Raw genomic sequence first — 12,126 nt, forward strand, 5'->3', positions numbered from 1 at the left:
GAAGAGCCAAATCAGAGAATGACAATAAAAAACAAAGGTGTGAGGGCTTCCAGAGTCAGGAAACAAGTGTAGTCACTCTCTAATACTCCTAATGTGGAAACACAAACAAAAAGAGCAAGGATTTCTAATTCAATATCCCATCGAACTAGGCTAAACAGTGGACGTATCACACATGACAGTCTTTGCTGAATAAATTTATTAGGGTCTTATTGAGGTGCAAAACTCCGTTAACTACTTAGCATGGCTTGTGGGCTGTTCCATTAAGCTCAAGAATATAAGAGAAGTCCCTCCAACTCAACCCTGACCCTCCTTGGTGATGGGTAGAAGGTCTAGTGATTCTCCTGATACAAAAAAGGATTTGTAACGTGGTACCGAGTGCTTTGGAAGTCCTTTATGACTGAGATGTAGGAGAATAAACACTAATGTGTATTAAGGTTACCACATTTAGGATAAAAATGTATTAAGATAGTCTTAGGACTACTTAGGAGTAGAGCTTAGATTAACAAAGAGGAAAATATGATGGGAAGAGAGGAAGATATGCATTTTTTTTAATATATCATTTTTATATCATCAAGAATAGACTCATTAAGAGTTTATATGTCACCATCTAGGATTTGAACCCCGAGTGGGGAGGATAATAATTTTTCCTCGCAATAGTTCGATCTAATACCAAATTGACAAAAATAATATGAGAGATTACCTTGAATCATAGGTATCATTTTTTTTTCATCCACATATCCATTTCTCTTAGAGAAGGCCAAAGGCATATAACCAATGAGACCCCAATCGACCAAACTCAAGGCTTTAAGTGGAAGAACTTGGGGCAAAAGCATTATTGAAGGTGTTAAAGTGAAAAATTTCATAAACTTTAATGATGTATGCTTATGGATTAACTTGTCGAGCATAAAATATAAGTTTCAATGTCTATTACATCTATAGGGAGAAGGGGATTTTCCCCTATTGGACTCATGTTCAAAAGGAATAAATCTATTTGCAAACAAGCAATGAAGTTGAAGTTTTAGGCAAATGTGCCCAAAACAAATTATAATTAAAAGATTTATTAATAATCAAATTTAATGTGAATTAAATTTATACATTCAATGACATTTAAAAATTTATATAAATTGTTAATAAAATATAACATAGAGCAACTTTTATGGAAAAATCTAGTTACTGCATTTACTAAATTTTTATAATTCATTTATTTATAAATAAATATAAATGATTTTGAAAATTGTTTATCTTTTCAATTAAAAAATTGAAATACTTTTATAATACACATAAAAATGATATAATAATGATAATAAATTTAAAATAAAACAATTTATTTTTAATATTAAAAAATAAATAAATAAAATAAAATATTAAATTTAAGAAATAGAAAAATAATCAATAATGTTAACATCATATATTAATAATAATGAGGAGGAGGAAGATCTCTAATAATTTTAATAATTATTCATGATGAAGTAAAATATGTTTGGTGGTTGAATTTCCCGTTATATAAATTATAAATTTAGTGAGATTTTTCCTATTTATATTTTTTTAATCATCAAGTCAAATATAACACTTTTCTACATTTGTTTTTTTATTTAATTCATCAATGCCCAATATTACTCCTGAGGAAAATAGAATGATCCCAAATTGATAAGAGTCTTTTTCTTTAAGTTTCATAAAGAAAGCGAGAAAATTACGGCAAGTTGATTCTTCAACTCGGAGCACGACCCTTTTGAAGCCCGAGTAGCTTTGGTTGTTATTGTGTTTTCTCTAACCGCCATCAAAATTCAATTCAACTAAAGAGTCTATGCTCATTCATCCAAGGCTCTCCCCGTAAAAGTCTTTAGTTACTGGCAATAAAGTCGGGTCAGACTCATAGAGTTATGGTAACATTGGATCATATTAAATTCGTATACATAAACATTGTGCAATTTTGAATGCAAGACTTCTCCAATGTCATGTTCAATGTCAGTCACAATCAAATAAGTCGACGGAGAGATTTCGGATTTTTTATTATGTAATCGAAGAGCAATATAACATGAAATGCATCATGTGAGAGGAACCATGTGGTATTCATCTTTTACGTGGAAGGGTTTTCAAAAATTTTAATTGTTTTGTTAATGTTGGATAATGAATAACAATCACTTTTGCTTTCTATGGGGAGAAATTATTTACATAGAAGTAAGCAAACCTTTATATATGGCTTAACCTTTATATATAAATAGAGGAGGAAAAAATATTCACATAGAAGTAAGTATAGGAGGAAAAGTTATTCACATAGAAGTAAGTAGACATTAGATTAAGTGAGAGAAGAAACGATGTTTTTGTTCTTCAACTTAATTACTTCAACTTAAATTTACATTTAAAGTTATTTTGAAATGCATGGATATGGCTTTTTATTTATACATTGAAGCTAAGCTTGGAGTAGAAACATTTCAAGTGAAAATGACCAAGTCTTTTGCATGGGATTTTATTGTTTGATTCAACCAAAAGGAGGATCAAATGCCCAATTATTTACCAGATGTAAATCTAAACCAAACTTACACTCAGAAATCAGTCATTTTTAGTCATTCTTTGGCATTAATCGACCACAAAATTCTTCATTTAACATATTTGTAAGATTTTATATTGTATGAAAAGGTAACCCACACCAACACACACTTTCAATGAGAAAGCTCGCATGAATTTTGGTTTAAGCGACTACATCTTTCACTAGTGCGAGTGGCATGTAATTGGCATATGAACCATGTTTTCAAGTGTATTAAGTTTTCTGAATGATGTTTTTGAATGTTTTTTATTAAAATTACTTAAATGTTGGAGGTCAGAGAAATTGGGGTGATAAAACACTTCCTTCTCTCTCCCCTTGTTCCACCCAAGCATAAATGTTGAGACAACTAGATTGTGAGTGGAAGGGAAATAAGACCTCTCACCTCCAATCACTCCAATGCGACATCTCAATACCTTAGCATAAAAACTACACAAGTATGCAATGTGCATAAAATAAAGTGAAGAATGATAAGGAAATTTTCAAGGAGTGATGGATCCTAATAACTTGGTGGAATATCTCCAAAAAAAACTGGGAAACAACGGGTGGTCATCCCATAGAAAAGAAATGTAGAAACGTTAGGGAGCAATAAGGATGATGTAAATAAAGGAGGGGAGAAGAAGGTAGTTTCATGGGGACAAGAAATATGGTGGTGGAAGGATGGTGGAGAGAATAAAAAAAGTGGATACAATGGAATGTGACAATGAATCCAAAGCTGATGGTGAAGAGATGAAGACTTTAATCAATAAAATTGAGCAATTATTCCTAGATATAACATTAAAAATGTTCATCCTTCCCAACTATTAAGCAATAAGAACCCAAATGTATACTCGATAATGTATCCTATTAGAGTATTGTTTTCATATGTATCATAAGAAGATTTGTATCTTTGGTGGATAGAAAGGCTATGATTTGAGGATAAAAAGATTTGATCAAGCCCATTGAAAACAATTAAGATGACAACAAAATAATCTTGTGCATGGATATAGGTTAGGAGCTAAGACAACATTAAGTACCTACAATTTGCATATAATTATAATTATAGTAAAGAAAACATAATTCATAAACATCCACATTAAATACAATTGGATGCAAGATAGGAAATTTTAAGAGTCCATCCAGGAAAAAAAGAATCTTACATGCTATTTTAGTGTCAAATCTCTCGAAATATTATAATGTTCCTAAAAGAAAATACCATATTTATCATATTAAGAGATTGTGCTATCAAATGATGTTTCCCTTAGAGTCAAAGTCACCCCATGTTTAAATGTTGGAATGAATTCATTTGGCTAAGAATGAAGGAGAACTATATTGAAAACCAAAAGATTAGCCTTGACTATTTTCGACCCCAAAGTTGGGATCATGTTCAAGAGATTTCCATTTGTGACTTTGTTGGACCTACTATCATTACTTCCAACAACATGGTTCCTTCTAGCAAGACTAAGATAGTGGGAGCATTATAAACATTATTATATGAGTGGGAGGCCATTTAAAGTTCTCTACTAGTTTTTTCATGAAGTTAATGGCTAGCCATGACCAACTCAAAATGAATTCAACAAGAAAGAATGGGGAGGAAATGTATTGCAAATAAGGAAGGAGTGCATGCAACTACTTATGATCCTTAGAACCCTATAAAAATTATTTCCTTCTATTTACATAAATATATAATTTTTCATTCTTTTACATTTTCAATTTAATTTTTAAAATTTTACAATTTTCTTTTATTCATATTATATAGTTTCATTTCTGAATCACATAGTGAAGAATTTATTCAAATAGATTGACATTTATAAACAATTTTCATCGTTTTGAGTATAATAACACTATCCATTTCTGTATCTAAATTCCCATATCCCCTTCTTATTTACAATTTTCATCATTTTGAATGTGATAACACTATCCATTTCTATATCTAAACTCCCATATCCCCTTCTTATTTACGTATAAAAAAAAAAGAAAGAAAGAAATAGCACTAGCTAATACAAATTATTTTCATTTATTCCCACCAAACTTACCGAACACATACATATTAGGCATTTTCATTTTTTCTTTCATAAACCTTTATGAGTGCTTGATATGGTATCTCTACACACGTATATATACTTACTTATCCTTCCATTTCGTTATCTTGATTTAAACATGCTAACATGTGTATCTCATATTCTTTGCTTCATTGATTTTTCCACCTATAAATTTTGTTATGGTTATTAAGTATTTTTATTTTAAAATACGTTTTTTTAATTTTAATTTAAATATTAATAATTATTTTATTTTATTTTGAAAAATAATTTTTAGAATTTTAATTTTATTATCAATAGTTATTAGGTTGATGGTTTGCAGTAGTTATAAATTAAAGGTTTTGATTTACCTCAAAAAAATTATATTTTTTCAATTTTTTAATTAAATTGATTAATTAAAAATAAAATATCACATGCACAGATGTCATATTAAATGAGTTATATTTTTTTGGGCATGTGGTGTTGATAACCCATGGTATTGTAAAAAAAAACATATTTACAAGTTAAGAATCTTCATGGGAGGTAAATCTCCATAGTTAAAAATATTGTTACATGTTTTTTTAAATATATATATATGGTTGTGCTAATTATGAGATCAATGGTAAGGATTTAACCTCTAATGAATATTTTAGAATATTCTTAATAATAGTCACAAATACAAGTCAATAAAAACAATATGGATCTTTTTTTTCTCAGATAATTCTCTTTATTTACTTTTTTTTTTTTTTAATTAAATTCAAATTAAATGAAAATATACATGAGAAGAAAATTAATAATAACTTATCACTTTATAAGTTTTTTCAATAAAATTATAAATTATAATTTAATACCATGTATTCAATATAAATATAAATATAAATATTTATTGATGATTATTATTTTCTAAATTTATATCTTTTCGTATTTTAGGAAAGTGGGGTAACCAATTTGGATTTCATTTTAAAATATTAAAATTTAAATGATTTTTTTAATTAATTGATTTTAAATATTTATTTATTTCTTTTGATTTTGTTTAATTGAAATTGGTAATAATTTATGTAATAATTAAATAAAGTAATAAAAATAATGATTAAAAAAATGCTAAGTTATATATATATATATTTATATATATATATATATATATATATATTTATTTTTATTTTTATATTGTTAAAGAATATTACTTAATGGTATCGAGTAGGTTTAATTTTTATTTTTTTTTTCCATTTAATAGTAACCTGATGAAGCTTCATTCTTTATTAATTTATAGATTTTTATAGATTTATTAAGATATAGGTAGAAAAGTTTAATGTAGAATCATTTAAAGAGTAATATTTTATTAGTGCAAGTTCATTCAACATTTAAATTTAAAAGAATTTTCTTAATTTTTTTTTTTTTTTGGAAGAGTGTCCTCCTTAGTATGGCTTGTGGGATATTCCATTAAGCTCAAGAGTATATGGGAAGTCCCTCCAACTCAACCCTGATTCAACTTGTTGATAGGTAGAAGGTCTATTGATTCTCCTGATAAAAAAAAAGGATTTCTAACTTGGTACAAAGTGTTTGTGAATGCCTTTACGACTGAGATGTAGGAAAATAAACACTAATGTTTATTAAGGTTACCACCTTTACGAGAAAAAATGTATTAAGATAGTCTTAGGACTACTTAGGAGTAGAACTTAGATTAGCAAAGAGGAAAATCTTATGGGAAGAGAAGAAGATTTACATTTTTTAATATATTATTTTTATATCATCAAGAATCAACTCACCAAGAGTATACATGTCACCATGTGGGTTTTGAACCCTCAGTAAGGAGAATAATAATTTTTCCTCGCAACAATTCGATCTAGTACCAAATTGACAAAAATAATATGAGAGATTACATTGAATCATATGTATCAATTTTTTTTCATCCACGTATCCATTTCTCTTAGAGAAGGCCAAAGGCATGTAACCATTGAGACTCCAATTGACCAAACTAAAGGCTTTGAGTGGAAGACCTTGGGGTAAAAGCATTATTGAAGGGGTTAAAATGATTGTTTTCACAAAATTTAATGATGCGGACATATAGATTAACTTGTCGAGCACAAAATCTTTACATCTATAGACAGAAGGGGATTTTCCCTGGTTAGATTCATGTTCAAGAGGAATAAATATGTTTGCAAACTAGACAAAAAGTTGAAAGCAAGGAAGTTGAAGTTTTAGGCAAATGTGCCAAAAAAAATTATAATTAAAAGATTTATTAATAATAAAATTTAATGTGAAATAAATATATACATTCACTAAAAATATATAAATTGTTAATAAGATATAGCATAGAGTAATTTTTATGCAAAAATCTAATTATTACATTTACCAAATTTTTATAATTCATTTATTTGTAAATAAATATAAATGATTTTAAGAACTTATTTATTTTTTAACTTAAAAAAATTGAAATATTTTTATAATATAAGTATATAATATATAATAATAATAATAAATTTCAAATAAAACAATTTATTTCTAATATTAAAAAAAATAAAAAGTAATATTAAAAAATTAGCACTTTTTAAATTTAAATTTAAAAATATAATTAATAATGATAATACCATATATTAATAATGAGGAGGCGGATCTCTAATACTTTTAATGATGATTCATGATGAATTAAAATAGGTTTGGGGTTGAATTTCTTCTTATATAAATTGTAAATTTATCGAGCGTCTTGTTTTTTTTTTTTTTTTTTTAAATTATCAAGTCAAATATAACATTTTCTACATTTGTTTTTGCATTTAGTTATTCAATGTCTAATATATATTTTTTTGGAAAGACATGATAATCCAAAATTGATAAAAGTCTTTCGTAAAGAAAAAATGAAAATTACAGCAATTTGATTTTGCAGCTCGGAGTTATGGTCCTCGAGGACACCCCTTTTGAATCTTGAGCAGCTTTGGTGTTTGGTCGTTATCGTTTTTCTCTAATCGCCATCAAAATTCAATTCAACTATTCATTCCTCCAAGGCTCTCTCGGTAAAAGTCTTGAGTTAGTGGCAATAAAGTCGGGTCAGACTTCTAGAGTTACGAGGCAAATATTAACAACAAGTCACTAAGCCAATCATTAGCTTAGTGACTAACCAACATGCATGCATGGTATGGATGGCAATTACATATCTCTCTGCGAATGGATAAACTTTTCCGGTCGATCGGCCATTGGTGTTGATTGACGACTTATTAATGCGACTGTGTTATGGGAAATGGATGACATCCAAACGGGTCTTATTAATGCTCTTATCAATTAATGTGAAATGGATTGCCAACTACCAGACATCGAACTATTTAATATCTGAAAACCTACCTGGTGCGAGAGCCATACCAGAAATCGCTTGAGCATTCTCTGAATACAATACTACCTATTTACCGAGTAGGAGCAAAAGCATGAGCAGGAGCACGAGCGTGAGCAGAAAAGGTTGTGGAGCAAGAGCAGGAAAAGAATAGGTTGGTTTCCCCATTTTTTACTCACTAATATCAAATTCGTTATAATTTGTGAAAATATAATGGCTTCGCCTTCTATAATTCTTCTCATTCTTATTCCCACGGATTGTAACATGTCTTCAACTTCTATAATTCATCGCTCCAGTACTCCCAACAAAACCAACTCTTCTTTCTCTCTCCGACTTAATTTGATGAGCATCTATCCCACGATGTCGAGGCTTTCCCCATATTCTGTCTCTCCCATGGCTCTCTTTCCACTTACAAGTTCCAGCAGCACCACCCCAAAGCTGTATACGTCACTCTTCTCACTCACCTTCATCATCCATAGAATCAAATGGGTGCACTGCAAAAACCCCTAATATTTAAATCCATTGTCCCACAACTGTAAAATTTAACCAAAATATAGGGATTTTAGATTGATTGGCACCTCCATTAGAGCGTATATTCCACTCCAAGGTGCACTTGAGTGCCCCCAAATTACAGATCCTTGTGTCAAAATTAGAAATGAAGTTTACAATGATTTAGATTACATAAACAAATGAAGTTATAGAGTCAAATTCAATAATATACAATAATCTCAAATAACTGAAGATGAATACAAACTTCACTATATAGTTTCTACAATGAATTGATATCATTGTGCCATGAAATTATAATAATAATAAAAAATGCTAGTGTCGATAAAGATTTTTGGTAGCTATGTAGTCCTTGTTGCCAGTGAATTTTGTACAAACCTATGTATTCCTTGTTTCTAGTGAATTTTGTGCAAAGCATGAAATCCATAATAGTCAAATCCATTATCCCACAGTTGCAAAATTTAACCAAAATACAGGGATTTTAGACTCATTGGCACCTTCATCAGAGCATATATCCCTTGCTAAACCCAATTGATAGAAGTTGCTAGCATCAATCCCTTGCTAAACCCAATTGGAAAAATGCTAAAGAAGCAAGGTAAACCAATCTGAGACTTCAAACAGAAGTAGTTCTTCCCTAGACCCAACTAACAGAACACCAAATTAGTAAATTTATAGGCAATGAAGATGAAACTCACACTTTCAAGAACTCAATTGGAAAAAAATTGATTAAGACCAATGTTATCAATCAAAAGAAGGCTAAACAAAATCTCTGTTAACTAACCTTAATACCCAGACACATTACTATCTGGAATGTCAAGAAGCTCTCTTTCCACTCTCGAAAAATCGATGAGATGTCATATGCTTAGACTAATATGTATTGAAATGCCTTTTAAATCCTATTTATAGTGTAACAATGAATAAATTATCACCATAGTAGGGATCCAAGTAATATAGGACTGAACAATCAATATTTTTGGCCTCTCCATGCATGTAGTACTACCATAAGCAATGCAAAATCTCGTGTCATTTTTTGATATTTATTAAGTTGATGGCTTCAACTACCATCGTAGGAAAATATAAGTTTTTATTAGGAGGATCCTCAAATAAATTGGACTATTGTTGTAAAAAAATAGAAAAATGGTAGTGTAATTATTTGGTACAACAGAAAGCCCATTTGGTAATGGAGTTTTGAATTTGTATTTTTTTAAATAAAATATTATCATTTTAAAATTCCAATTTGAAATTGTTAAAATTTTCAATATTTAAGTTTTCAACTTTTATTATTAATAATTACTATATTTTTTTAAAATTTTAGGTAGTTTGGATAATGATTATGACTTCATTTGAACTTGAATTAGATGTATCTAATTAATTGAACAAATAAAGACTCACATGGTATATTCGATATATGTCTTAATGCGAGCACATATAACATCCTGTACTTTTTTAGATCGATTTGTACTAACAACAAATTTATTGGGAGCATCTTCATATGATTTCTCTCCATTTATAAAATCGTCTAGTCAACTATAAGGAATAATAACTATTTGATCCCCTTCAATTTCATTCCATGTTAGATATTTAGTAGAAAATTCTATCATATCTTCTAGGTTTTCAGTGTCCAACTCCATAATTTCATCCCACTTTCCCATTTATAGAGTACCTATAAAAATTTGAATATACAGATGGATCCTTGCATTGAAAATAATTGATTTTGGGGGAATTGTTTTATGAAATAAAGGAAATAGGAGAAAAAGAAGTTGAAAGTTTAGATTGCATGAGGAAAAAATTGAATGAAAAATAGAAAATGAAGAAAACATAGGCCTCAATGATAAAAGAGACTCTGAGGAGCAGTTCACAACCTTTTATTAGTTCTGTTTTTGAGCTCTCTATTTATTCTCTCATTATACTCTTGCACACCTAGAGTTTTCTTGCAACACTCTTGGAGCTCCTTAGCATAATTTGGATTTGGGGAAAGAAGGAAAAGGAAGGCATGAAAGCACAAGGGAGCAGGTGGATCAACAACTACAGTTGGATTATTTTGCATGTAACAGGTTGCATGTATGTTTTTCTTAGTGCATGATAAATGCATGTGGTTTCTTGGTTAAGATATGTCAATGACATGGAGGATTTCCTGGATAGACAGTGGTTTTAGCCTTGCCTTGCCATTTTGTGGATAAACATGGTGTTGTGAGTTTTCCCATTTGTTATTTCTGATTGGTGCTCATGTTCCTTATGGTTGTGAATTGAGATACTAGTTAAATGTGGGAGAATTGGTTACACATATTGTACAATAGGATGAATAGGGGCAAGGATGCTCCTAATAAGTATGTGCATACCAAAAACATTGCTCCCATTCGAAGTTGTCTCGGGGTTAGAACTAAGAAGAGGGTTCCAACAAAAGGCTCCTATTATAGACAAGGCTGTCATTGAATCTCAGGTTAAATCTGAGCAAACAGAGTAGGAATCATATTGACTTGTGTTGTCTTTGTCAGCACAGGTGGCTAAAACATTTAATTTAAATCTTGACCAAATTCTTCATAACATACATGTATATTTACAGGAACTTGAAATGGAATAAATTCATCAAAGAGTAGGAGCTGACAATAAACCATTATGTATGGTAAAGACTGTATTACGCAAGTTAGTCAAGCTCCATGGATACCGGACAGTAGCATTACAGATCAGCATCTCTCGGATTATGATCTTCAACAAAACAAATGTATGGTGAAAAGCAACAGCACGTCTTTCAAAAGGAAAACACAAGCAAATAAATACAACTTATCTTGTACTTAAACCACCTTTCACTGTGTAGGATGAAATTAACAATAATGGGCATATAATCAAATCCTTCAAGTCTTTGTGGGTATGCCGAAAGATCAACATTCAACAGAGGGAAACAAGTTTCGTTTAGAAATAGGCTGTAGTCGCAACAATGGGTTCAAAACTAGTGAATGGAAGAAGAAGAGAAAGGGCTCTTCATTTCAGGGTGGTAGCAACTGCAATAGTAAATGTAAATTCCAAGTGTGCACTATCCAAATATTGATGTAATGATTATTAATGTTAAATCATGCAACAATGAAGAATTCGAAGAGATAAAACTTAGCAAATCGATGGTTAATAATGCATTCTCTTCACATCAATGAAACTCCATTGGCATAAATTGCATGAGGTTTATATAGAGGTGTGCCACCCTAGATGGTTTCCTCAAACCTCCTATTCAAAATATCGATGGCCATTAATTATTACAAGGGAACTCTCCTCATCTCAAGAAACAACTACAGGTGGTGCCGCGGGTGGTTTTGGGTTTGTAAGAAACCACAAATTTTTCCATTTGTATTCAACATGAGAAGGCCACTTTGGAAACATTGTTCACATATGGAAAGTTAAAGGGTTTTAATAAAATTTGTGGGGTTTTATGAAATGATGGGACATTCAATTAATTTTTTTACAGTTTCGAATAAATGTCTTGGGCACTGATCTCTTCTCAGACAAAGATTGTCTCCCAAGGTACAAAAACCAAGACAGGGAGGATTTCCAAGCAAAGAATCAGTGATAAAGGAAGATCCTATAGCGGTAGTTTTATGGCATCTTTTGCACCTAAACGGTGAGAGACTTGGCACTCCTCCTAGTAATGGAGGGAGATTTAGAAAATTTATAGATCGACAGGGAGCCATCGTGTCCCCTATGGTGTCGAGTAGAGTGCGTGATCCTTTACGTGATTGAGGGAAGGAGATGATTCTCAATATAAATATATCACA

This window comes from Pinus tabuliformis, chromosome 8 (genome assembly GCF_031772625.1).
Source record: "Pinus tabuliformis cultivar Carrire ecotype Pingquan chromosome 8, CPIR1, whole genome shotgun sequence".
Taxonomy (NCBI): Eukaryota; Viridiplantae; Streptophyta; class Pinopsida; order Pinales; family Pinaceae; genus Pinus; species Pinus tabuliformis.